The sequence below is a fragment of the Python bivittatus genome, unplaced genomic scaffold (genome assembly GCF_059951505.1).
Source record: "Python bivittatus isolate LINGU-HERP-01145 unplaced genomic scaffold, Pbiv_v1 ctg000840_np1212, whole genome shotgun sequence".
In the NCBI taxonomy this organism is placed as follows: domain Eukaryota; kingdom Metazoa; phylum Chordata; class Lepidosauria; order Squamata; family Pythonidae; genus Python; species Python bivittatus.
The window spans coordinates 30772113-30800006 of record NW_028277113.1 but is presented as its reverse complement, the minus strand read 5'-3'; positions in this window follow the sequence as shown (position 1 = coordinate 30800006).

Genomic DNA, 27894 nt, shown 5'->3' with positions numbered 1-27894 from the left:
TTAGCATATGCATATCAAACTGATTTACTGATAACAAATATCTATATAAACTAATAGTAGGTTTTTTAGTTCTAAAGGATTTAACAAGTTGTTCTATTATCTCAAGTGTCTCAGAAGCTGAAAATGCTGCTGGTCCAAACCATGTTAACAAATGTTGTAATTGTAAATATTGCCATTAAGTTACATCTGGTAGATGATATTTATCTCTTAATACAGCATACGTTAAAAATTCATCTTCATCAGTTAGTCCAAAGTTAATATCCCCGATTCCATCCAATTTTTCCAAATCACCATCTTTTTCCCAATTTTTAAAGTTGGGTTTTCGCATAAAGTCAATTTGGCATGGGAAAAAGGATCAAATCTTTTTTTATTAGACATTACGTTCCATAACTTTCGAACTGATGAAATTGTTTCCAGAGATACTAGAGTTTTAGTGTATTTCAATATTTTACAGTATTTCCTAATACTGTCCGTCTGACCAAAGGTGTTATAGATGTATATTCAAAGTTGCCTAAATCGGAAAATTAACACCACTTGTTGGCTTCCAAAATTTGATACTTGACAATAGGTAAGCATGATGATATAGCTCCAGATTTGGAAGACCAAATCCTCCCTCATTAATTGATAATTGCATTTTCTGTAAAGATATTCTTAGAATTGAAGAACCCCATACAATTTTTCTAAACAAAGAATTTATCTTCTGAAAATATTTTCCAGATATAAAAACTGGAATTCCTCTCAGAATAAAATAAATCTGGGAATAATGTTCATTTTGAGAGTGTTCACCTTTTCCCAAAGGGTGAGGTTTAATGACTCCCATCTATTGATATCTGAAGAAACCTCTCTATATATTTTATTTATATTACATGTTGCTAACTGAGTTATATCCTTTGGTATAGACTTACCTATGTTTTTAATAGATTTGGTACAAATATGGAAATCGATATTCCTTAAATGAATGGGTAAGCAAGTTTTATAGATTGTAAGGTTCTTAGCATTTAGTATTTGATGGTGCAGTATATATTTTTTTTTATGTAATTGCTTAAACAAGACAGACCAAAAATTAAATCCATGGTCAAGAATGCATAAAAAATTCATCACTCCATCTTGCTACCCTTTCACTTATACATGCAGTAACAATCAGAATCGGCTCTGGAAGACTTCAAAGATAGTTAATCTCAATTAAGAATCATGCAGGGTGCATGATTCATTGCATATGATTTAAGAAATCATTGCATATGATTTAAATCATTGCATATGATTTAAGAAAACAAAAGGGAGTGCAGGAGTGGTTGGAAAGGCAGTTGACATGCATCAGTCTACATGTATAGTTAAAACTTTTGTGGTACAAGGAAAAGGTCTCAATCATTGCTGAGAATGGGGAAATCTGGAATGACGTGCCAGGAAAAGTTATCCTCAGTAAGAATGTGAACTTCATTACCCCATCTTAGCTTGGGTTCTGGAAGGACAGCAAAAGCAAGATTGCACAGGCAAGGTCCATCCTGTGCTTATGGCACAAATAGCTCAGCTTCACTGCTAAGAGAGCAAACAAGCTGTCCTGTCAATATGATCCTTTCAGGAGAAGTAAAAACAATTCTGCTGCAGCCTTTCAAGGCCTGAAGAAGGCGCATAGTACACTGCATAGCAAATGTGCAATATAACAATCACAATACAGCATTCCTTGTAACATATTGCATGGGAGACAAATAGTAGAGAAGGGAGCAAGAAGAAAATGTGGCTTCCCACTTTTATGGTAAGATAAAATGCAGCAGCAAGAAAAGAAAAGGTTGGGAAGCTGACACGTGTCCAGCCTAAAACCACAGAGCTGCAAAGGGGTATCCCGTCCCCAACAAAATGGCCCTTTCTGTGTGACATCAAGCTGGATCAAATAGTAATGCTTCTCATTCCATTCCTGTTCTGATGAGGAAAATGTAAAACAGCAGAACAACATTGGGCATCTTTATGACTTCCCTTTCTGCACATTACAGCAGTACATGCTGTACTTTCTTACTCTCAGAGGTGTAATATCAGCATTCTGCTATAGTCTCCTTATTGAAATTGTTTCCCACGTTGGGATAAGAAGAAGGAATCATACAAACAACCCATCTGTCTATTTCTTCTATCTGAAAAATGTAGATGTAAAGGCCCAAATGAACTCTTTTCTCTGACGTGCTTTGAACCTGATTCCTGGGGTAATATGAATACTAAATATTTAAACCATGCAAATTACTGACGTGATCCAAATAATTCCTTTCTGCGTAGTTCGGAATGATCATGTAAAGGGTTTTGCTGCCTGTTCCAGGACCAACTATAAATCCTGAAGGAGAAGTGTGGTATGCAGATGGAAAAACATTGGAGGTAAGGCGGTGCAGCGAAGTATGCAAACATTTACAGATGAAGGGAATGAACTCCCCACCTTTGGGAGCAATATAAAATGCCATTGATAGGTTTCATTACCAGACAGAGATTGTGGATTGAATGGCATATATACACCACAGCCTCTTGTGCACACCATGAAAAGGATTTCTTAATAAAACATACATTTACTTTCACAGGTTGCTCTTCATTGGATTGAGTCAGTCATATCTTTTGATCTAACTATGTGGGTTAAAAGGCACTATCTCGTAGGGAACAGTCATACGTTTTAAAAAAAGGATTGGCAGGAGTACATAGCAACATTTGGTTACCATTAAACACAAGGCTTTAAATAAATTATCTTTGCTGCTCTTCCCGAAATGAAGACTCTCGTTGATTTCAAACAGATGTAGGAGGTATACAATGCTAAGAATGCATTGCCTGAATCTTGAACCAAGTGTTTTTCAAAATCCCTATATTTTATAGAATGTGAATATCACTGACTATTTAACCAGCAGCTTGAAATTCACTTGCACTCCACAAAACAGAATTGGAACAACTCATAAGGAAGCAACAAGTGACACAAGGCTCCTCAGCCCAAGGTCCTCCAGATGTGTTGAGGCTAGGAATTATGGGAAATGCAGTCCTATGTATTTATTTATTTATTTATTTATTTTATTGGATTTCTCCGCTGGCCATCTCACCCACAATAGGGGACTCTGGGTGACTTACAAAAAACATTAAAACTATAAATACATCTAAAACACATAAAACATCCAAACTTTAAAACAATACTAAAGAAAGGAAGATCCAAGCAGATGACAAATCAAGCTGCGGAGAGCTGGCCACTACGGGGCTAGCCATCCCCCTGATTGAAGTATTCCCTCCCCACCCCAGGCCAAGTGGCAGAACCAGGTCTTCAAGGCCCTTCGGAAGGCCAGGAGTGAGGGGGCCAATCGCACCTCCAGGGGCCGAATGTTCCAAAGAGCGGGGGCTACCGCAGAGAAGGCCTGCCTTCTGGACCCCACTAGATGGAATTCTTTTACTGAGGGGGTCCGAAGCATGCCCTCTCTGTGCGATCGGGTGGGATGGGTTGAAGACATAGGGGAGAGGTGGTCCCTTAGGTAACCTGGTCCCATGCCATGTAGGGCTTTAAAGGTGATAACCAACACCTTGAATTGGACCCGGAAGCAAACTGGTACCCAATGCAGCTCATGGAGCGATGGTGTTACATGGGCCCTTCTTGGGGCTCCAAAAATAGCCCGCGCAGCCTCATTCTGGACCAGCTGTAGCTTCCGGATAGTCTTCAAGGGTAGCCCCATGTAGAGCGGATTGCAGTAGTCTATCTGGGAGATAACAAGGGCATGAGTGACTGTTTGAAGGGCATCCCGATCCAGGAAAGGGCGTAACTGATGCACAACCCAAAGCTGTGCAAAGGCCCTCCCAGCCACGGCTGCCACCTGCTCTTCAAGCAGGAGCCATGAGTCTAGGAGGACCCCCAGATTACGCACTGGGTCTGTCTGGGGTAGTGCCACCCCATCGAGCACCAAAGATGACAAAGTCCCGGATACAGAGGAGCCATTAACCCACAGCCACTCTGTCTTACCAGGGTTCAGCTGAAGCCTGTTGTTCCCCATCCAGACCCTTACAGCCTCCAGACACCGAGAAAGGGCAGTCACGGCATCACTTACTTCACCTGGGATGGCGATGTATAATGGTGGCGGATGATCTCACCCAGCAGTTTCATGTAGATGTTGAAAAGGAACGGAGAGAGAACCGAACCCTGCGGCACCCCACAAAGGAGGGGCCAAGGATGGGACCTCTCGCCCCCTATCAACACTGATTGGGATCAGCCCTGAAGAAAGGAGGTGAACCAGCACAAGACTGTGCCACCCACCCCCAACTCCCTGAGCCATCCCAACAGGACACCGTGGTCGACGGTATCGAAAGCTGCTGAGAGATCAAGGAGAGCAAGGATGGTTGCACTTCCACCATCCCGCTCCCACCAGAGATCATCCATAAGCGCGACCAATGCCATTTCTGTCCCATAACCGGGCCTGAAACCTGACTGAAAAGGGTCCAGATAATCCGTTTCCTCCAGAACCCTTTGGAGCTGTGAAGCCATCACTTTCTCAACCACGTTCCCCAAAAAGGGGAGGTGGGAGACTAGATGAAAATTGTCCAGTATGGTAGGATCCAGGGAGAGTTTCTTGAGGAGGGGGTGCACCAACACCTCCTTGAAAGCAGCCGGAGACACTCCTTCCTGCAAGGATGTAGTAACCATCGCCTGGATCCAACCACATGTCACCTCCCGAGCTGCTTTCATCAGCCAGGAGGGGCATGGGTCAAGAAGGCAAGTAGTGGCCTTCACAGTCCCTAGGACCCTGTCCACTTCCTCAGGAACAACAGGATCAAACTGTTCCCAGATAACTAGGTAAGAACAGTCCCCCGGTATCTCCCCAGACCCTGCCCCATGCTCGGAGTCTAACTTGGAATGAATCCGAGCAACTTTGTCCTGCAGATGCTCTGAAAATTCCTCCGCATAGCCCTGCAAATGAACCCCCACATTTCCCTTGCCAAGGAGGGACCTAGTGATCCTAAACAGGGCCGCCAGGTGGGATTCTGCAGACACGATAAGGGCAGAGAAGTACAGGCGCTTTGCCACCCTTATTGCCACAATGTAGGCCTTAACAGCAGCTCTAACCTGTGTTCGGTTGGATTCAGTCTTTGTTTTCCTCCAGCAGCGCTCTAGACGTCTCTTAACCCTCTTCAGCACCCTCAACTCCTCTGTAAACCACGGGGAGTGTCGGGACTGATGTGGCAAGAGAGGTCGCATAGGCGCGATCCTGTCCAAGGCCCTAGCCACCTTCCTATTCCAAGCAGCAGCCAAGGCCTCCGCTGGACCGTGCAGCAGGTCCATGGGAATATCCCCCAGCTCCCTCTGAAACCCTGACGGGTCCATCAGGTGCCGGGGGCAAACCAATCACATGGGTGCTGCCTCCCCGCGGAGGGGGGTGGCATAGGAGAAACTCAGGGTCATCAGGATGTGATCTGACCATGACAGCGGGGAAAGCTGTAAATCTCCCCTCAGATCACTTTGCCATTGCTCCGACAAGAAAACCAAATCTGGCATGTGGCCACTGTCTTGGGTTGGGTCCCGCACCATTTGTGACAGGCCCATGGCTGCCATGGTAGCCATGAACTCCTGAGCCGTGTCCAAGGACTGCCCCAGGGATGGCAGGTTGAAGTCCCCCAGAACCATAAGCCTGGGGAACTCCACCACCAGCCCCACAATGGCCTCCAGCAGCCCAGGCAGGAAGGCTGCCACGCAGCAGGGAGGCTGGTACAATAGCAGAATTCCCAACTGTTCGCAGGAACCCAACCTAATAAACAGCGTCTCACAGCCAGAAACTTGTGGAGCAATGCCCCTGAAGGCCACTAGAGATTCCCGGATTACAATAGCCACCTCTCCTCCCCTGCCCTGGCATCTCGGCTGGTGCCACACTATGAACCCAGCCGGGCACATTTCTGAGAGGGGCACCCCCCCTTGGGGCCCAGCCAGGTCTCAGTAATACATGCCAGGTCAGCCCCTTCCTCAGCAATCAAGTCAGATATGAGGGGGGCCTTGTTGTTAACCGACCTGGCGTTAAGCAGCAGCAGCAGCCAAAAGCCAGGGCCCCTACGAACCTGCTGACCAGGACCTGGGAATGAGCCAGGAAGGCCGGAACACACCACCGGTGAGACATACCAGGGGCATCTTCCCTGAAGATGGCCCGCCCTCCAGCTCCCGCCATAACGTCCCCTGCCCATCACCACCTCGATGGTGTAGCCCACCGCATAGCCCCCAGGGGTTCTGGGCCCAAATACCTCCCTACCTGGACCTCCCAAGCCCCCAATCCGAGGCAAGGGCCCCTCCTTCCAACCAGTCATCCTCATTCACCCACAAACGCTCACCGGTGAGGGAGGGTCACCCCGGCGCACCAGCTCACGCCATCTATTACATCTGGAAGGTGCCTGGTTTTGGAAGACTGGATTGTACCATGTGCTATTCTATGCTTGTAGAACAATAACATTTTTGGTATACTTATAGATAGAATTTCTTTGAAGTTGATAGATTGTGTTAGATATAGTATAGTTATAACCCAAACCAAATGACCCTGACAATTAAATAATAATAATAATAATAATAATAATTATTATTATTATTATTATTATTATTATTATTATTATTATTTCTAATAGAAAGTCTCCAGTGACATAAGCAGGTCTTGAGGGGCTTCCAGAACATCAAGAGGGATGGAGCCAACCTAACCTCCAGGGGGAGAATGTTCCACAAGGCGGGCACAATGGCAGAGAAGGCCCCCCTCTTGGGACCCACGGGCAGCTATATAAATGTGATGTATAAATAAATCTAAGTCCCTGGCAGATGGCACCCACAGCATGCCTCCTCTGCCAGGTCTAATGGGATGGGCTGATATAATCAGGGAGAGGCAGTCCCTCAGACAACCCTTTCCCATGCCATGAAGACCTGTAAAGGTTAACACCAGATATACTATAACTTTAGTATATCTGTCTCCATTATTTTTTCCCCCTGTATAAAGCTGTCTCCTCTCCAACATTCCTCCCTTGTTCCTATTCAGTGATTCTACCCCATCTGGGGTGCTTAGCCTCCCCCATTGGTGCAGTGTTTTGGCAGTTTAGCTATGACTAATTCCCATGCCTTGTCCCCAACACCACTGCTATGTTTAAACATTTTATCTGAACCACATTACTCTGGCAGCAACAGAGAGTAGTGTTTCCCACCCACAGGAGAAATGCCTTTCTCCACATGCAAGGCAAAGCACTCCAACCATTATCATGATTCATTAAATATTCAATATATCAGAAGGACCTTGGTAGAACCTTTTCAGACTACCTTCAAATTCATGTCCAGCCAATTTAGCTCCCACAGTGGGGTATCTTATCTAGTGTTTAACTGTCATAGCAGCGGTGTTTGCAAGGCATGCTAAGAAAAACCCAAGATGGCAACTGCAACAGTGTGATCAAAGTGCTACCTGTTATTATGTGTGTCTTGATTTTTTTGACCACACCCTCTGGACACCCCTTGGCCATAATACATTTTCTACCAAGTAATGGAGACACTCAGCTTCTATAGCTAAGGTACATGGTTATGACTTTAACCATTAACCTGCAAGAATATAGAATTTCTGGTGCAGTAAGACTTTACCCAACTCTATTTATAAAATGGAGGATTTTATATAGGTAAAATCTGGTTGCACAAATTAGCATGCATGCTTTTAAGAGGTCAACAGAATTTTCAACTCCTTGCAGTTTAAAATTGTATCTTATTTGTAATAAAATTATGTGAGCATTGGAATTAAACCATCTGCTATATTAATGTAATGAACATTGAAATTAGGACTCTGTAAATAGATTTCTTTATAAACTAGCATGTACAAACAGATTAGCTACAAAGGAGCCTCTGTTCAGTAATGAAAAAAAATTGGGAGAGGTTATGGACAAGAGGCAACAAAAATCAAAAGTGTTGCTTTTTAAAGGATTTTATACACTCAATCAATAGAAAATAAATAAAGGTGTCCAGGTCTTGTCACTTCAGGTGCCACTGAATTCATTTAATGGCTGATGCTGAAAATGAACATATTCAGGAGATATTGGGGTATTTCCAAATTTAATGTTATTAAGAGTAGTAGATCAACTGAAATCTTAACCTAAGCTGCATTGTTAGCAATGAGATTGCTCAAAGTATAAATCAGGAAACAGCCTAATGATTGTATCAAACATCCAGACATAAAACAACAGCAAACTCACATGTAAGGATGAAAAAGAAAGTCAAAACTAGATTGCAAAATTGCAAGGTAGTTCTATTGTTATGAAGAAGAGGTGGAAGAGGAAGGGGAAGAAGAAAGAGGAGAAGGAGGGAGGAAGAAAATGTTTTGTTTTGTCTGGACAATGAATGTTGCGAGTGAAGTCCACAAAAATGCTATGTGTAAAATTGCTATCTGTTAGATATAATGGGGAGCACTTAGAAACCAATGATGCTTTAAATCTCATTAGTACTGAACAGTTGATTCAGCTAAGTAAATTCCTCCATCCATTCCTAATTAAGCAATTATTGTCATTGTGAGTCTTCCAGTGGGTTGATTGGCTGAATTCTACTCACATTATCCCCATCAGGTTAATTTAGGTGGGCACTTTATGTAACATTTATAATTCCTGCTAAGTGAAGGCACATTAGTATAAAATAGCAATGTGAATACAGTTCTGAGAAATATTAAAGCTGTGTTAAAATAACAAATACCCAATTCTCTCAATTTTGCAAAAAAAAAATTATTTAAATGGCATTACTACCTCGCTTTTATAATCTTTTTATTAATTGTTTTGATTTATGATTATGTGCCATCAAGTTGGTGGCAAGTCTTAGCAACCACATAGATTCTCCTGGATGATCTGTACCCAACCTGGTCCTTCAAGTCTTCCAATCATGTACCCATCATTGCTATAACTGAATCCATCCACCTTGCTGCTGGTCATCCTCTTCTTTTTCTTTCTACCTTTCCCAGCATTATAGACTTCTCAGTAGAGCTAGATCTTTGCATAACATGTCCAAAATATGATCAGATCAAATTCATGCCTGATCATTTGTGCCTTGAGTAAGAACTCAGGATTAATTCATTCTATGATCCATTTGTTGTTTTCTTGACTATTCCTGGTATTTTCAGGAGTTGCCTCTAACACCTATATTCAAAACCATCAATACTTTTTATTTTGTGCTTCTTCAGAGTACAGTTTTTCCTTCCATAGAGTGTCACAAGGAAAATGATTGCTTGCACAATTCTGAACTTTGTGGATAAAGGCACAACATGCTATTTGAATATCTTTTTCAAAGCTTTCATTGCTACCTACCAATTGCTTGTCTGCAGTATATTTCTTTACTTCTGGTTCCTTTACTGTTGATCATCAATTCTAAAAGGCAGAAGCCGTCCATCACTTCAATATCTTCATTGTGAATTCTAAGTCTGGTTGCTGTACCTGTTGTCATTAGTCTGGTCTTCTTTATATTTAATCTTAGCCTTATTTTTTTTCATTATACTCCTTGACTTTCATTACTAGAGCTTGCAGATCCTTTTCATTTTCAGCTATCAGAGTAGTGTCATCAGCATAGTGCAGATTATTGATGTTTCTTCCTCCAGTTTTAAAAGCACACTAATCTTCCAGTCCAGCTTCCCTCGACACATATTCAGCATATAGGTTGAAATAAGAGGAGAGTATTCAGCCTTGCCCACTGCCCAGTCTTTCTGTGCTGCCTCATCATGAGAGGAGGGTGTTTCAGGGAGGGATGAGTGAAAAACACTGGGAGTTTATGCCAAGATAATATAATTCCAGCAGGATCACCCAAGGCATGAAGATCATCCCAGCTGTCCAGCTAAAGCAAGCAGGCACCTGTATTGGGCAGCAGCGATGTAGGAAGATGCTGGAGGTGGAAGGTTACTTTTGTGACAAATGCAAAAGCATCATTTCATACCGGGTTAAAACCACACGGATAGACAATGTCCACTACCACCACCCCAATAAGGCTGCACGACAGGATTAAAGGGGGATTTATTGTTTTATAAGTTAATCAGTATGATAAATGAGACTAACATGGTCATCTTGATTTTATTTCAACATGTATTTTTTTATTTTATTTTAGATGTACACTTAAATAAACAGTAAATACAGGCAATCATGTTCGCTAATTAGATCGAACTAAAACATTAATCATGAAGTAACATCTTTATTCAGAATAACTAAAGCTGCTGACTTGAATCTGACACCCAGATTGAGCTACTCAGTAGGTTGCTTCATGTTGAATAATAATTTAAAAAGAAAAGGTCTAGATCTGGTTACTGGATCCATTCCCCACCCCCACTCCCAGTAATGGATACTATGGATTACATTTGAAGCTGAAATTCTCTTTTGACATATCAGAAGGTCCATCATATAAATTTACATCATCCAGAATTCATAAACATTTAGGACAGCCTTCCTGAAATTGGTGCTTTCTAAGTGTCATGAACAATTGGCTATTTTGGTTTGGAATTCTGGAGTTTGAGAAATTGGAGAAGGCCAGCTGGGGTCTTTCATATCTGATCTGTCTGTTACTACCCAGCCCTGGGTTAGGAAGCAGTCAGAAATCTCAAAAATGAATGGTTTGTGTAAGTAGTTCTCTTCTTCAACCTTTCTCTACCTGTTATTTTTTTAGTCATTGTCTCCTAGCCTCTTTCCAAAAGTCTTCTATACAGTACTCCCTCAGAAGTGATTGACAAAACACACTTTAAACTCTCTTATAGTAGCTCCTATAGGGTGAAAAATTGCATGGTTCAGCCATCTTGTAAAGTGTAAGCACACAGAATTCCTCTTCCATTCAGGGTGAAAAATCTCATTTACTGTAATTGAAGATATACATTATGAATTAAATCCTTCCACAATTTATCATTTATGATTACTAGATTTTGCTCTGCTTGAGGACATTTCCTGATAAAAATGTATAACCTCCATTCTAAATGACCAACCTTAAAAAAGTATGGTACACCACATATTTAGAGGAAGTTCAGAAATCAGTGCAAGTGATATAGTATTTTTTTATTATTCCAGTATGAGCCTAAAAAATGGGTTGGATGTTATAAGACACAGCTATATAGTTTAGAAGAAACAGGCTTATACAGATCGATTATTTACTTTAAAATGAGAAAAAACAGAATATAGCTAGGTAGCAACAGCTTAATAGTTTCCCATAAATTTGAGACAGGTAAAACCAAAGCAGCTTATAGTAGAGATTGAGAACTAAAGATAATATAGGAATATAAAAATACCACAATGCATAAAGGCAAGATAATTGGCAGTTTAAGTTACCAAGAACAATATTATATTATATTGGACAGAGAACATAAAGCTGCTTGCATTTTTGCCTGCTTGCATGATGGTGTTGTAATTTAATATGTGACCCACCAACAAAAATAAAAGCATTGTGGATTTTATAATGGATGTTATTATGAGGCTGCAATAAGTTAATTGGTGTATGTATATATATATATAGTTTAAAGAGAATTATTACATTAAGAGATTAAAAGATAAAATTGCAATTTTCTTTTATTTAGAAAGTGCCGAAAATTTTAGTGTGGTAGATAGACCTCCAAAAAAATAAGAGAATACTGTTGTTCTGAGTTATTTACATTCAGTCCTTTTTGACCACTCTGACATATTCTAGATGGATAGTAGAATATAGTTTTGAAAGTGTTTAAAGAGTAGGAACAATAATGTTTCTTTCCTTTTTTTCTAAATGAAGTAACTAAAAAGGGAAACCTTTGGGAAAATTAAGCTATCAATTTTGTATGGAAAGACCGTATGGGAGTTTAGTTCCCATACTGAAAACAAATTTCTGTACTGTTATGTGATAATAACAGCCTTGTTTCATAATTTTAAGTCTGGGTCTCCATCTGCTACCAAAGCCTTCCTGTGTACTATCTATATACTGTTCTTTAGTATATGAAGAAAGAGAAGAATGAGAAGGAGTGTCTCCAATTTCTGGCCATCCAATAAGATCTGTCAGGGTTGGTGTGCTCTGGCTCCCATCTCTTAAGCAAGATCATCTTATGGAATCCAGAAGACACGTCTTCTATGTTGCTGCACCTGCCTCAGGAATACCATTCCTCCCAAGAACAGGAAGGCCTTGACCTTGTATGCCTATTGTAAGATCTTAAAGATTTGGTTTTTCCCTTAGCCATTGGGTCAGGACGCTTTGTGTTCTTATACAATATGATTGTTTGGATTTTTGAACTGACTTGGCAGAATTTGTTGTATATGTTCTATTACATTTTATGATGGTTTACTATTTTGTTTGTTTAATTGTACTGAGTTGTTTTTGAGGGCAGCTCCGTAGGTTAATAAATAAATACAATGTTACTAATAAGAATCTTGAGATACAAGTTTTATATCCCTTTTGATTGCAATCCTATAATGAGGGAGAGATGCTGCATAAATGTAAGAATAAGTAGCAAAACCACAAGATGGTTAAGTGAACACAAATAATGAACACATTAAGATTTGCTGCGATCTGGAAAACTGAGACATGACATGAGAGTGGAAATAACCGTGGTAGTTAAAGCAGCCTTACCATACTTTTTGACCTCTAGATTTAGTAGAACTACAACTTACAGAGTTCCCAGCCAGCATGGCTAACTTATTGTATACTTAACTGTATTCCAGCACTTCCGAAGGTCATCAGTTTGGGAAAAGCCAAGTCAAAATATGGAACAACAATAAGATAGTCGCAGGAAGATGGGCTTTGGGAGTTGCCTCTGAAAATGGATATTCCTTTCTCCTTAATAAAATCCAAGAAAAAAAAGAAAACTCATCTCTCCTGACTGAGGTCCACCTCACACTTGTTTCCCATGTTGCTTCTGGCTGCTTTGACTGAAAGAGCAAAAAGAGATAATTGATGGGGCCTAGACTCTGCCAGATCAGGAAGCTTCTACTTTGTTTTCTCTCAGACAAGTAACTTTCACCAATGGTCCAAGGGTTCGTTGTGAGGGCAGATCTGAACTTTCAACTTGGCCCATTACCAGTATGGGCCAATCACTGCTTCACAAGTGCAGGAATGGATGATGGATGAGGCCATCTTCTTCACATTCCCAGCACATTGCAAATGCATCCTGCTCCTTTGTTTTCCAACTTTGATTCAAAACTGCTGTTTTCTGACCTGAGCTGTTTGAAGCCCTTCGAAACAGATGGTCTCCAGCACTTTGCGCCATTCTGTTAGCAGGCCCAGCTCCAATTGGTGGAAATGCCTGGCATGCCCCCTTCCCTCCTGCAGCTGGACACGCCCTGGGCAGCCATTTTGTCCTGGACTGCTACATTCTGTACTGGTCGGTAGTGGCTGTTTTGTTTTTGTGTTTGTCTGTGTGTTTGTTTTGAATAATCTTGCAATTGAGCCAAGGATGATCCATTCAGTCAAGGAATTACTTCAACCCTATTGTAGCTGATGTTTCAGTAAGCCTATTCCTAATTCAACAGACAATTTTTTTCTTTCCTTCTACTTCCTTCAAGGTATAAACCTTGTAAATAAAGCAAGCCCATTGTGCATAGAGTGCAACATCTTAGTGGCTCTCTATTAGAGATTTCTCTAACAAATAATACCTTCCTCTCAACACAGCTTACAGAGCGCAGGTTTTTAAATATTTATTATCTTTCCAGCCATGCCAGAACATTGTGATAAACCAGGTAGCAGTGGGATTACTGAAACAGATGAATATCCTATTTTGATCCAGCATGGAGATCTTCCTATTAAGTAAGGGATGGTAGGTGTCACATCTTTTTAAAAGGATTGATAGAAGAATAGCATTTAAAATAAAAGAAAATCAGAAGAAGTTGTCATTTGAAATGATGTTTATATTAAATATAAAGAGATTGTATTTGTAATCTGGGGTTGTGGGATCTGTTAACATCTAATGAAATAAATGTGTAAGGTACACTACATATAAATCAAGGCAGAAAGGAACTGAAGGCCTTTTTACACAAAGAGGAAATCAGATAATTGGTTGGCTAGCTACCTATTTTTGGGTTAAGAAGAGGCAACACAAGTTAACTTGAATTTCTTAAAGTTAATAAGCATATAGTTCAATGAATCATAGTTTGGCTTAGCCTCTTATATATTACTAATTTAATCATGAAAGGTTTGTTAAAATATTATGTTTAGATTTGTAAAAACTTCCCTGATATTCAATGTATCGTACATCATATAGATCATGTTTTGGTTCTATAATCTATTGCAATTTGATACAATGCCTGTAAACCATGGATTTTGAGATACTTGATCCTTTTCTTAAAGCGAAGCTTCTGGCACTAAGAGAGGCTTACTTGAAAATATTAGTCCCTGGTTGACCCTATAATCATGACGTCTTCCCTTCCTCCCCCCCCCCTTTTTTTTTCTTTCACTCATATATTGGCAGCCAATCCTGCCTAGCTACCCTAGCTGTGGAAAATGGTGGCATCTTTCTACCTATCACACAACTACTCGAATGTACATCTCTGCCCAGTCTGTAATATAATTCACTTACATTACTGAGAAGTTTAGCTGTGCTACCAGCCTTGGTTGCATAGCCAAGGAATACCCTTTGATTCTGCAAAGGAGGCCATAGCAGGTTCTGGTCTTCAGTTGAATTTCATAGAGATAGTTATGATGGCAATTCAACAGAATGATTGATGTAATGCAAGTACTTGGTCCAGACTCAATCTAGCAGGTCCATGTGAGGGATGATGAGCAGGTCCATGGTAAGGGACAAGCTTTAGTCCCAAAACATCTTGAAGGCTGAAAAGTGCTGTATCATAATAGTTATATCATAATAGCATGTATAGATTGCCCTATAGTGGAAGACAAGTGAACAAACCAAGTTTCACTTCTGGGACCAAACTGACAATAAAATTAATCAGCAAATGAGTTCATGAAGAGAATATTAATGAAAATAATGGCATAGCCAGCAGTAAACTGATATAGTTTTACACCCTACAGCATTCTTTTCTGAACTAGCCAAAAAGCCTAAATACTAAATTCACAAATTCTAAAACCTACCATTGTTCCATCATATGCATTAGATTACAGTATGTACAATGTTAATAAAAAGTCAATACCTTACTTTCAGCCCTATCAATATATTTATGTTTCAAAAAGTATATTTTCAAAACAAAGGAATCAATAATCTTTTTCTTTAAATTGAGTTCAGGTTTCTGCCAGTACTAAGACCATAATTTTACAGGAAAACTATGGAAGAATCCTAAAATTTGGTTCAGTGAAACAACCTTAGTAGGGACAAAATGATATGTACTCCCCTTAATGTTAATGATTGAATAAAACTGATACTGCTTTTTAAAGATCATATTTAAAATTGAAATGTTTAACATTTTCTAAATGAGTTCTATTTAAAGTAACAATACAACAAGGTAAACATTTTCATATACTGTTCACATTATGCTTCAGTTTATTCAACTGTGGTTTCTTGAATAGATCCCAATTTGCTGAATTCACACATATGACCAATGGACAAAAGTTTTTAGAGACTATAGTGGTTGAGTACACAAAATACAGCCAGAAATAAGCAGTGGCTTAATGTACTGCATGAGCCAGTCCTTGCTTCTCCTCCATCACCACCACCATCTCCAAATAAAGAGGGTTAATGGGGGTACAAGTATAAGCATATACTGTTCAGAATATTTATTATCCAATTGTTTTTGCCAAGACCTTTGATCATGACTGATATAAGAAAAGCTATTTCAATGAAACTGTCAGTAAGTATGGTCATCACTCATGGACACAATATCTTAGCTGATTCATATATTACCACAATTGTATCAGCGTCATTTCCTTGTTCCTTCCACATTGCTTTTGGGAAAGTCTGAATATAGGATCACATACAGTTTGGAACAAGGACTTGGTTTCTCTCCACAATCTACTTAAACACTGTCTTTCCAGAAGTGAACACAACATCCAGAAGGAAAGGGATTGTAATGTCGTTACATGTGGGTCCTGCATCAAGAATTGCTGCGGCAGCTTTAAAAGAATCAGGCCAAAGTAATTTAGAGACTACAATGCCTAAGTGGATTGGTTCTTTATGATCCTGAGAGATAAAATAAGAAATAACTCTTTTACAGGACCATAGTAAAGTAAGCAGATGAAAATTGTTTGTCCTTTATAGCTATACAATCAGACATTTAGTATTACAGTACAGTACTATGAGATGGAGAAAAAGACATTTTGGAATCTTCTACTGTAGTTCTGGAATGTATCAACAAACAACATTGTACATACTTTATTTAAACAAAGCAGTGCTTAATATGCTTGGAAACCATAAAGTCCATTTAAACACAGTTCCCAGACCATCACATTGTAAATAAACGCACATCAAATAATGTACATCCATTTAGTCCAACAATGACAAAAGAATCTTGAATAGCACCAGATGATTCATAAAAAAAGGAATCTGCACAGGTCAGTGTATGTTTACTAGAAATTCGTTTCTGTATTTTTTAAACTGATACATTCAACGTTGGCTTTTGGGAAAATAAAGTTTTGTGTTCATTATCCAGATGGCTGACTTAAAGGTGAATCTACCAGTCCTTGCATTAGCATAACATTTACTAACCTGATTTCTGAGTCTTTTTCTGCCACGGCAACACAGCAGCTGATGCTGTCTCAACCATTTTAATGCAAGACAAATTAAGGAAAGCAATTAGTAGATTCCCCTGACTTCATTTCCCCTCCCACCAATTTCCTCCAGATCTTTTTCTCCTTTTCCCAGGCTCTCTTGCATTTACTTGAGTGCATGACCTTTTCTAGCTCTACTGCTTCCTTAGTCTTGGTGCTCAGTGTAAACTATCTTTTGGATTTAGCTGCTGCAGTTTATATTAAAGTTTGGGTTTCACTAACTGTTTCATCAGTTCAGCTTGGAATTATTTTCATGGGTACCATACTAAGGTGCTGTGCAACATGGTCATCAATAAGGTGCCTTGGTTGCCAATTACTCTGACTGCTACATGGTGTCTAGGTAGTCACTGAGGGCACCTACTGTAGGTACTGTGGTTTTCTCCTAACGGTAGCAAATACTTGAAATGATTGACATGATTTAAGCTAGCATCCTCAGATTCCTGCCCAAAAGCTTGAGACTTGCTGTCTTCAGGGGATACATTTCTATGGGATGGAAAGGCAAGCATTTCTGTGATTCCTTTTCACACTTGTGTAGGCATTCAGTTGAGGCTGAATAGCTAGACAAGGATTTAGCTTGGAGGCCATTGTGGCTTGAGGATTGTTGCTTGACTGAGATTCAGACACGCGTTCTCAAGATTCCTCTCTAAGGTCTGTGTGCATACTGCTTTTACAGGCACGTGCCTCTATGGGTTTTCTTTTTTTCCCAGGGTGCCTGAGTAAACAAATTTCAGCCATGCCACACTGTTTAATGTATGAAGTCAAAAGTACTAGACTTTGTTTCAGGTGTGAGACTGAGTTGGACATATAGTCCCCTTTGGTCTTTTTGTAAACTGGTGTGCTTTAAAACTCTCTCACCTGTTCTGACCTTGTGAGAATATAGATCTGGAATCTGACTATTCTGACTGCATTAACTGGTATCATTTTAGTGTTTTCTTACAATCCAAAATAAGTGTATTGTTTATGACAAGTTGAAGCTGAAGGCTTTCAACTGACAGATCCAGTGGAAATGCAAATGAACATCCTGTCAATTTGCAGCAGAAATAAGATGATGAAATGATGGGTAGCTTGCAAAAAAAAAAATGTACAGAATAACAATGTAAAATGAATTTTTGGCTTAGCTGGCAAAATCAGCTGTTGATGCCTGTGATCGGATCCTGATAATGGAGGATCCAAGGAAGTCTAGTACACGCAAAGCACCTTGGGATATCATTGGATTGAGTTACATCAAGGCTTGACTAAGCACCAGGAGATTTTCAGATACAAGTTGCTATGATGTGGATTACCCTATACACACAGCAATCTATGCCAGATAGGCTGTATTAAATGGTCTGAGCGATAAGCAAGCTGAGGAAGGCAGAACAGACAAGCTTCAATTTCTCCAAGCACCAGGGTCTTCTTCAATGATTCTTGTCTTCACATTATGTGTAAAAAATATAACTTTACCTTCATTATTAGTGCTTCCAATGAGCAGTCTGGTTTTACTTTATCTGGTATTGAATAAATCGTTTTTCCTGCAGTCCAGTATATTCTCAACAAATTTCTCCAGGGTCACAAAGCAAAGACATTGTTCCCGCCCTGCCCCTCTATTCGGCCTTTCTGATAGGTCAAGTTTCACAGTGATATGTTTAAACAGGAATACCATGGCCTTGGCAATACATACATGACTTGTCTCTGTATTGTCTCTGCATAATATTTGGTCTAGATCTGTCATAGTCTTTCTCCCAAGTAGCATGTCTCTTTATTTTAAAACTACAGTCACCATCCCTGTGAATTCTTGAGCTAAGTCTGTTGCTTCCAGATCATCGTACAAATTCTTCAGTAGGCAGATGAGGTGGCCCAGGACATCCACGCTTTTAAGAATGATCTACAGTTTCTTATGGTATACAAAAGCCTCTGCATAGTCAACAGAACGAAAGTAGGCATCTCTTTGGAATTCCATTGGCTCTTCCCTTATCTATTAGTTGTAAGCAATGTGATTTGGGAGTGTGCGAGGAGCTGCCTCTTCTGAATCCAGTTTGTCCATCTGGGTGTCTTCATTCCATATATTGTTGGATTGCACAATCCTGAAAATGATCTTACTAGCATGCAAGAGAAGTTCAATTTTGATAATTCGAGTATTTGTTAGCACTGCTCTTTTTTGATATTGAAATATAAATTGACCTTTTCCAGTCCCTTGGCTACTGCTGCATTTTTTGTACCTGCTTACAAACTACAAGTAGCACATTATTGGAATTATCTTGTAAGACTTTAAACAGTCTTGCTGGTATTTCATTAACTCCTGCATTTTTGTTGTTAGCAGTATTTTCTATGACCCATTTAACTCTACTTCACTTCCCAGAATAACTTGCTCTGTATCAATGACTGAACTCTGTATAATTGATTTGGGGATCTTTGTTGTACAGTTCTTCCATATGTCATCTCCTATTTCTAAACTTTCTCTAGTAGGTTTTAACTGAGATCCTTCTATCACTTGGGAGGTAGTATATGAGCACTGATTTTGACAATTTTGTTAATAAGACTGGCTATTCTATTTTTTAAAATAATTTTCTTTTCTACAGTAGAAGATTCAATGCTCTTCTGATATGGAGTGTCCCATTCCAGTTCATTCCAGTTTGCTGATTCCAAAAATGTCAGTGTTCAGTCTTGACATTTCTACTCTGATGTCAAGTTTTCCTTCATGTACCAATGGTAACCATATATTTGAAGCATCAAATTCCTTTTGTTTCTGGCAACAACAGCAGAACCTTCCTATGTTCTTTCTGAGTAACTTTTTTGGATTCTTTCTCACCTGGAGGGATCATTTTCCAGTATCATGTCAACATTGTCCTGGTTGAGAATGCCAATCTATTTTGTGTTTTATATAGTGGACTTCAACTTCCAGAATCCCCCAGCCAGCCTTGCTGGCTGGGGAATTCTAGAAGTTGAAGTCCACCCGTCTTAAAGTTGCCAAGGTTGAGGAACCCTGTTTTATTGTTCAAGAGAAACCATGGTTTTCTGAAGCAGAAGTGGCACTGGAAATAGCCATTGTCTCTTTGTTAATGAGTGGAACACTGATGGAATTAGGCACAAGTCCTTAACTGGTATGGAATGTCTGTGGTTTCATCTAGTTATGTTGTTTCCTCTTCCCTGATTAGGTCTGCCTCAAGCAATTTCATGGATGAGTCAGTTTCATCCCCTTGTGTCCAGCTGAGTAATATTCCTTTCTTTTCAGCCAGAAAGGATTAAGAGGTTTTGTTTAGGGTCAGGAGTAGTTCCTTTAGGCCTGACAAGTTTATGTAAAGTGAGGAACTGGACCTGGTTCTTGTCATATTTACAGGGTCAGGGACAAATGTCTTAGAATTAGACTTTCATTTTATTTTGCCACAACAAACGATATCCTTGGTAAATTTTATCTAAATTTGAATTGTTTATGTATTATTTGGGCAATTAGATATGGTCTAAGTAATGTAGTCAGTAGGCAGTTTGTTGTTGCTTACAGAATAATATATATATACTTTCATTTTTTAAAAAGAAATTACCAAGCATCTTCTTCCTTTTCATCACATTAATTTACATTGGTGACAAACGTTTAAGGTTTCTTACAGAGCCAACATTCCTTAGTCATGAGATCTATCATGAAATGTTTTTAAATGGTGCATGGCAGGAATTTCTATAGACCGAAGCTTCAAAGGTTTTAAAAGGGAATATTTGTGGAACAGTTCTGTTGTTTTGCCACACTTCCACATGCAAGGAAGTTACTCATCCACATATTTAAATAGTCCTTGGCCACTGTCAAAAGCCAAATACTCCATTCCACTATTGCAACTGCTGGCTTAATGTTCATGAATCCTTTCTTTTGCAGAATCCTAGCTCAGATGAATAAACAGAACAAAGTACTAGATTGCACAATGTCAAAATGGAAGGGCAAAATATGCTTAGAAACCCTACAGGCCCTTTAACTCCCAGAATATGGCAAGATTGGTTCCTCTCTCATCTTCATGCACAATTATTATTACTGTATGCATCTAGTCCAGGTGCAACATGCTGGCTATGGGACAGGATCTAGAAGCAAGGACCCTGCCATTTTTTTAAAGCTATTTTTATATTTTCTCATAGTGTTTCCCTCATATTTCCTATGCCAGGCAGGTAGTCCTGGTGTAATGCAAATATCAGTTCGATATTTTTGTTTGTCATTTCCAAGTGAAATGTCATGGCCAAACGTATTGATTGCAATTACCTAAAGCTGTGTTCCATTTGGAGAATGCTTTTATGAATGCATACAGTGTGTTCTATCTCTGTGTGAACATTTCAGCTATCAGAATTGGCAGGGCAAATCCATAATGTCTAATGATTTAAAACTGGAACTAAAGGAACAAGAACCTAAAATGGAGGTCTCTAAACAATGGATTTTTTAAAAAGATGGTTATACATTTTACCTGGCAGTGTAATCTTTAAGACCACTTATGGAACCAGATCTATGCACTTCAAGGCTTCATTTACAAGGGGTTCACCTCACAGCTTCTTTGTTTACCACAGACTAATTCTTTTGTTGACTTGGAATTACACGATCACATTACAGTACTTTCTGAATAAAATATCATGTACAAATAATGATGTTCACGTAGGCCTTCTCTTCTAACTAAGGGAATTGTAGTCATTCCTGTAATGAATCCACCAGAGATATAATAAATTATTAAGAAATTTGAATCAGTGCATCAATTTCCGCTTTCGATTCTCATGCTCAATTATGATTCTGCTATTTGTTACAGGCAGAGAGGGATTTTTCTCCTTAGCCAACCATGGACTGAGTTGTGTTTCCATTTAAACACTTTTTAATGGTTTTTATTAGGTTTCCTTTATTGCTTCAGATGGTTTGTTTCTTAAAGGAGGTCTGTGGAACCTGTGGCCTTCCAAGCATCCCTCACCACTGGCCACGCTGTCTAAGGGATGCAGTTCAGCAACATCTGCAGCACTGCACGTTCTCTATTCTCACCTTAAAAATGGATCATTGATGAAAAAGAGCTCAGTATTAAGGCAAGAGAAAATGACTGTTTAATGAGTTTGTTGATATGAACAGAATCCATCTAAGGGTGCCTATTTTTATAGGTCAATATTTCAAAGGGATTTCAAACGAACCATAGAAATTAACTTAACTTTTCACATTCAGATGCAACAGGGATCAAGAATCCCATTCTTGAGCAAAACTGTGTATCTACTCAAGGGATACTATGTATCCCCTAAATATCTCTTATCACTTTTTCATATTTTTCACATTATCCAGTGCAAATACTAAACTATTTCTGAAATAATTTTCTAAAGAGAATAAAGAATTGTATCTCATCCCCCTCCATTTAGATCATCTTGCTCCCTGCAGCCATGTATGCCCAGAATTCCATTGGTAGATGAGTGGCTACATACATTTAATCAATAAGTAAGGTATTGTTAAATAATGTATCTCAATTTGAATTGTTATTTGTTTTAAACAGGAACTTTCATAGAATATCAGTTGACTGGACATCATGTCCCTGGATTCTTTTCTGTGAAATATTCTATTTTTCCATCTTATTAGCTAGATGGAAAATTAGAAAGAAAAAGACCATGAAAGGCTGGGTTCACTTCATACTCTAAGCCATAAAACACTGGTTTACAAAGCATAATGGCTGTAATCACACAACAAGCTATGCCAAAACCAAACTATCCATATTGTGGCAGAGCTAACACAATATGGGGAAACAACCTACATAAGTAGGCCTTCACTACCTAATTAGAAGCTGCAGTACTGAGGACAGCTTTTTACTGGCCAGTGACTGTACATGAACTTTTTCTCACCAGATAAGGGGTACATGGAAACAGAAGGCAGGGTGTGACGTTGCAAAAGTAATCTGGACCAATAATTGTGAATAAACAGACATGCAAAGATATCTCGGGGGGGCGGGGAAGGAGGAGAGGTGACAAGGTGGGAAATGAAATCACATGTCATTGTTGCAAGTGATGTAATCTGTGTCCATCAAAGCAAATGATATAATAATTCATGTCATTTGCATGATGATGTCATGGCAAGTTTGATATCATTCTGGCTTTTACTCAATGCTTACGTAGAGATATCTGAGAATGTGGGATAGTATTCTGGAAAATTATCTGCCTTGAAACAGGTTTTCCCACTCCATGGCATTGTATACGTCCAAATGCTAGGAAACAATGCCAAATACTAGAAATAATCACTGCCAAAAATAATGCCACCAGAATTCATCAGCAGATCACCATTTAAAATTATTTACTTATAATGTTTGTGCATTTTTCTTTCTCTTTTTAAAAACAAATCATATTATATATGGAATTTGAAATAGTGGGTTTGTTAATTAAAGCTAAACATTTCAATTCTATCTGAACAAATTCCAAATAGACATCTGTGTTGCTGCTGTTGTTTAAAAAGGAACAAATCCTAGAGAGGTGCATGTTGCTCATCCTCAGAATATGGATGACTGTACCAACTGAGGGACTGTTCCCAATTAATGTTGTAGAGTAATTTTCCCTTCTCAGTTTTTCACGGCTGAAGGCAAGATAACCTTGGGTGAATCTTTTATGTGGATAGCCTCTCCTGCGCCTGCTATTTATTTTCAAAACACCAAGCTCATTACACAACACAGTTAGGTTAATAGAACTAGTAGAGCGGTGAGTGCCAGTACTTCAAAGCCAACTGCAATATGCAAAAACTACCAAGTCAAATTCAATTAACCCATCTCTGCCAAGTGAAAACCATTGCTGTGTGCTATCCAATTTGCCTCTTGCTTATGAGTGAAAGGTTTGTCTTGCCCTTGACTCATTTCTCTAGACTACGGCCTCAGCCAGACTCATTCTCTGTTATGATTCAGAGATGGGCGGGCGCAGCAGCAGCTTCTGAAAGGACGTTTGAGCTTTCTGCTTCGTGTCCTGTTGCTGTCTGAGAAAGACCAGAGAATTCAGACAGCACGTCCCCTGGGATATTCCTGTAGAACTTGTGGAACGTTTTAATCTTGTCTGCCTGATAAAATGAGAAACAAAGCAAGGTTTGATCACATGTGGTGATATTTCATAAGTTAGGATAGATAAGGAGAAAAGGATCTTTGTCTTCTGTGGTTCCAAAGGAATTTTTTTTAATGGTTCAGTGATAATTCACAGCCTGCAAATATTTCAACAGTCATAATTGCATCTACTTTCTTAGTTTCATGCAAAGTATACTTTTGATTTAAAAAAAATCAAAATGCAAGTATAATAAAAGGCTTTTATTTAATCAGCTGAATCCAGTAGCTGTAGTACTGTTGAACAAACAAAAGTACACTGATGTCTTAGTAACTCATAATTATTTCTCATTTTATCATAGAATGTAACAAGTTCACTGAAATGTTGAAGAGGACTGAGCAATATTAAAAGCAATTATTTGGAATTAGCAGTGATGAAAAGGAAAGCTTTTGAAAGTCATGATACAGGCATATCCATACTGACTCATACATATGTGTGCCAGACTCACACATACATAAGGTTCAGTCTGCTGATAAATGGGGAAAATCATCGATCTATTCTTTTCTCCTTATTCTCCTCAGAATGCTAGATGAGATCATGGTAGCTGAAAAAGTAATTGGTCAATGGGCAAGAGGCAATTATAGGCATTACTGTTGTATCTCTTTAAATATTGTCCCTTTTCACAATATTGGGGAAGATGGAAAGAAAGCAAAACAAGAGTGGATCCACCAAGGCACTCACCACTTGATCATGACCATTCCAGTGAAGTTTAGAACTAGAGATCTATGTTTAGAACTTCCCGTTTATTTGGGAAGTGGAAATATTAGCAGAGAGGACTGGGAACAATCTCTGTGGCTAGATTTTCCATGTTCTCAGAAAAAAATATATAAGCTTGGAAATACTCATGTTGTTTTATTTGTTTTCCTCTGAGAAGTGTCCAAGAAAATTTGTGGGGCGGGAAATATGAATTATGAGTGAGTTGGAGGGAACTTGTTTATTGCTAACTCAAATTCAAACCATGCCTATGAAGAAATTATAAACATGGTGCTGCTATTTTCAAGGCAAATGCCCTGAGCATGGAATTTGCTCTCTACTCGACGCTTCAGCGGTTCAAGTCCAGCCTTCACGTTAAACAGGGTGAGCTCCTGTTTCCTCCCCAGTTCCTGTCAACCCAACAGGTCAAAAACTCACGTGAGTAGATAAATGGGTACTCTGACTCCAGTGGGAGGAAAAATGCTGGTGGCGCCTTGCAAAAAGGAGTTGGGAGCAGTTGCCGGTAAGCGCGAAAAACCGCACACGCCTGAAAAGGGCGTGAAGCAACGGAAACCCCGCCTCCTGTGCTCGCCAGCTGGGCTCTGCCCTAGGAAGGAGGCTCTGGCAAACCACCTCCGAAAAACAATTGCCTTGAAAACTGCAAGGACTCGTCCAAGCAGTCACTGCAGGGTCAGCAATGACTGAGCGCAGACAAAAAAAAGAGAGAGAGAGATTTATATGTTCATCCAGGGTTTTGCCTGAATTTGTTCTGGAGTGTGTGAAAGTGTTGCAATTACTGCTGCTGTTATTGTTAACCTGTGAAAAGTGTTTACTTGTGATGTTATAATTTTAGTGATACATCCCTGATGTCTGGGGGGGGGGGTGCGGCAACCTTTGGCTGACCTTATCTGGGCTGGGAAAATAAGCAGGATTGGGTCAGCTTAGTACTCGCATGACAGACTCTCTAGGAATTCCAGAATTGTAGATTAGACTGGGAATTTTAAAAAAAAATCCCTGAAAAAGGCAATGGCAAATCACTTTTGTACTGTTGTCAAGAAAACTGCATAGCTGCGTCTGTGGAGTCAGCAGGAGTTAAGCTTGACCCAAAGGAGAGTTTACTCTTTAATCCCTACTCTGGAATGTCTTATAATTATGAAAAACGAATAAGTTTTATTAATATTAACAACCAATTCTATACGTATAAGTTGGAGCAACTAAAAAAGAAATACTGTATGCCAAGAAGCAGTATACTCATCCAGGAAGGCACAAATCCAGAACAAAGTATTATTACCTATTATTTATCAAGCATCTTGTATATCAGAGGCTCTTAACGGCCTTTACAGATTTTTAATGTAGAGATTACTTCACTCACTAGGGAAAGTGAAGTAAGTAAAGAAAAAATATTTATACAGAAAAGAAGATTAGAACATGATGTTTGAGTAATGCCTACTCAACTATCCTTGAGGTTCAAGATGCTTATTACAATCCATGAACTCACATCTGTTTTCTCAGTGATAATTAGACACCTTGATATTTTCTAAAGTAATGTGTTCAGTTGTATCTGCATGCTGGGAGTGGTTTTCCACCTGTACATCACAATGATTTACTATTTCACAAGTATTTTTGTATCATTAAAAGTAAAAGTTCAGTTTTAAAATAAATCACCCTGTGTGCTTTTAATTATATACATTTTAGAAGGAAATGGGGTTCAATCCAGTCCATAACCAGGCTAATATTATATAATAAATGTTGACCTGAAAATTATTAAAATATTCAGAAAATATAGTTTCCTAGGACTATGCCATTTTAGGTGGAACTATGTCTGAGTCTCCTATTGTGCTACATTTAAAAAACTATATATAGAAAGCAAGCACCTCATGGAGACTGCTAGCATTCTTCAATCAGATGTTCTGGCCAGAAGTTCGGCCTCCCATGCTCTGAAGAAGAGTGAAGAGAATGGCATCAGAGGAGGAGGGAGCTCTTCCCTTACTTCACCTCTGTAACTTATCCTCCCCTCTTCCTCTGCCATCCTCAGGACCAGGTTCACACTGTATTTACCCTGCTGCCTCCCCAGCTCCAATGAAGCTGCTGGGGTCTGCTGCCACCTTCCTTTTTATCTTGAACATGAGCTCCATTTTATCTTGAACATGAGCTTAATATAAACATAAATAGACAATTTGTAAGAGATCATTCAACAGTAAGCAGCATATTAAAACTATGGGATAAATACAGAAAAAGAATGAGCCCAGATTTATTACCTCTAGCTTCATTGTTAAACATTTATTTTCAAGAAGATGAAAATGCAAAGAAATTTGGTCAGTGGAGACATAATACATTATACAAAATGCAAGATTTAATTGTTAACAAGTCAGACCAAGGTTTCCAGTCAGACCAAGCCAGTTATACAGTTGCAGGATATCAAGCCCCATAGAAAAAGTAAAGATCAAGGAAACAAGAATTATAGAGATTTCAGTAAAGTGTCTTTATTGCTAGAATTATGGCTAAATGTAGAATCTTGGAAACTGCAAGAGGAATTCCCAACCCTCATTTATTAGTGAGTTCTTTAAGGTGTAGGCTATTGGAATGTCCTGAACATTCCAATGTTCTTCCCAGGTCTTTTGCCATCTGGACATAGTTGCTACCAATGGACTCCCCTTCTAACTCTGGTTGTTTATGTCTAACGTTCTTCCCATTTTTCTCCCAGAGTTCTCACAATTTTTCACACAGGTCTACTGCCACCAAAGCATCTGTCACAAATCAATTTTCCAGTTCGGACACCTCCATGAGCCAGGTAGCACTTGATCCAGTTGGACATGGAGGCACTGAGTGGGGAACTGTATCAGTGGTGGCAAAGGAAAAGAGCAGTGAATGAGCAAGCAGCACCCAAAGCCCAAAGGTGATTATCCACCTAATGATCTCATTATGCAAATGATGTAGATTGCAATGGAATTTGGTCCACTGCATGCAAAATCTGTTGCATCAAAGTTCACTAAACCAAGCTGTACAAGTTGTCTTTTTATCTGATCTGGCAATGTTCTTCTTCTGTTCTTATACCCCAGTTCAACTGATTTGTTGAATAAAATGCTACAAAGTACACAAGCTGCTTGTTTCCATCTAATGCATTCTAACTTTAGGAAGAGAAAAGATAGATGAAAAAAAGAATTTTCGTCCTGCCCTACAATTTGGATTCCTGTATCCTATTATCCAAATGGGCAGGCCCAACCATTCTGCCAATAAGTCAATAGCTTTGCCAGAATGCAGCTAATGCAATATAGTTAACAGCCATATTTTAGATTAATTTGGTTTGTTTTTTGGCTGCTCTAAATTAATTTATATAAAAGCTGTACCTGGGGTAGGCTTTTGCTAGAGAAAAATCAAAGTTCTAGTATTCTGGCTTATCATCAACACGATCTGATCTCTCAATTAAGAAACAAGATTTTTTTTTTAAATTAAGAAACACGATTATTTATAGGCACAGATCAGCACAACTAATGAAATACAAAGGAAATGTCTTGGAGTTTTTATTTCATAGGATGAAATGCTGCAGCAAT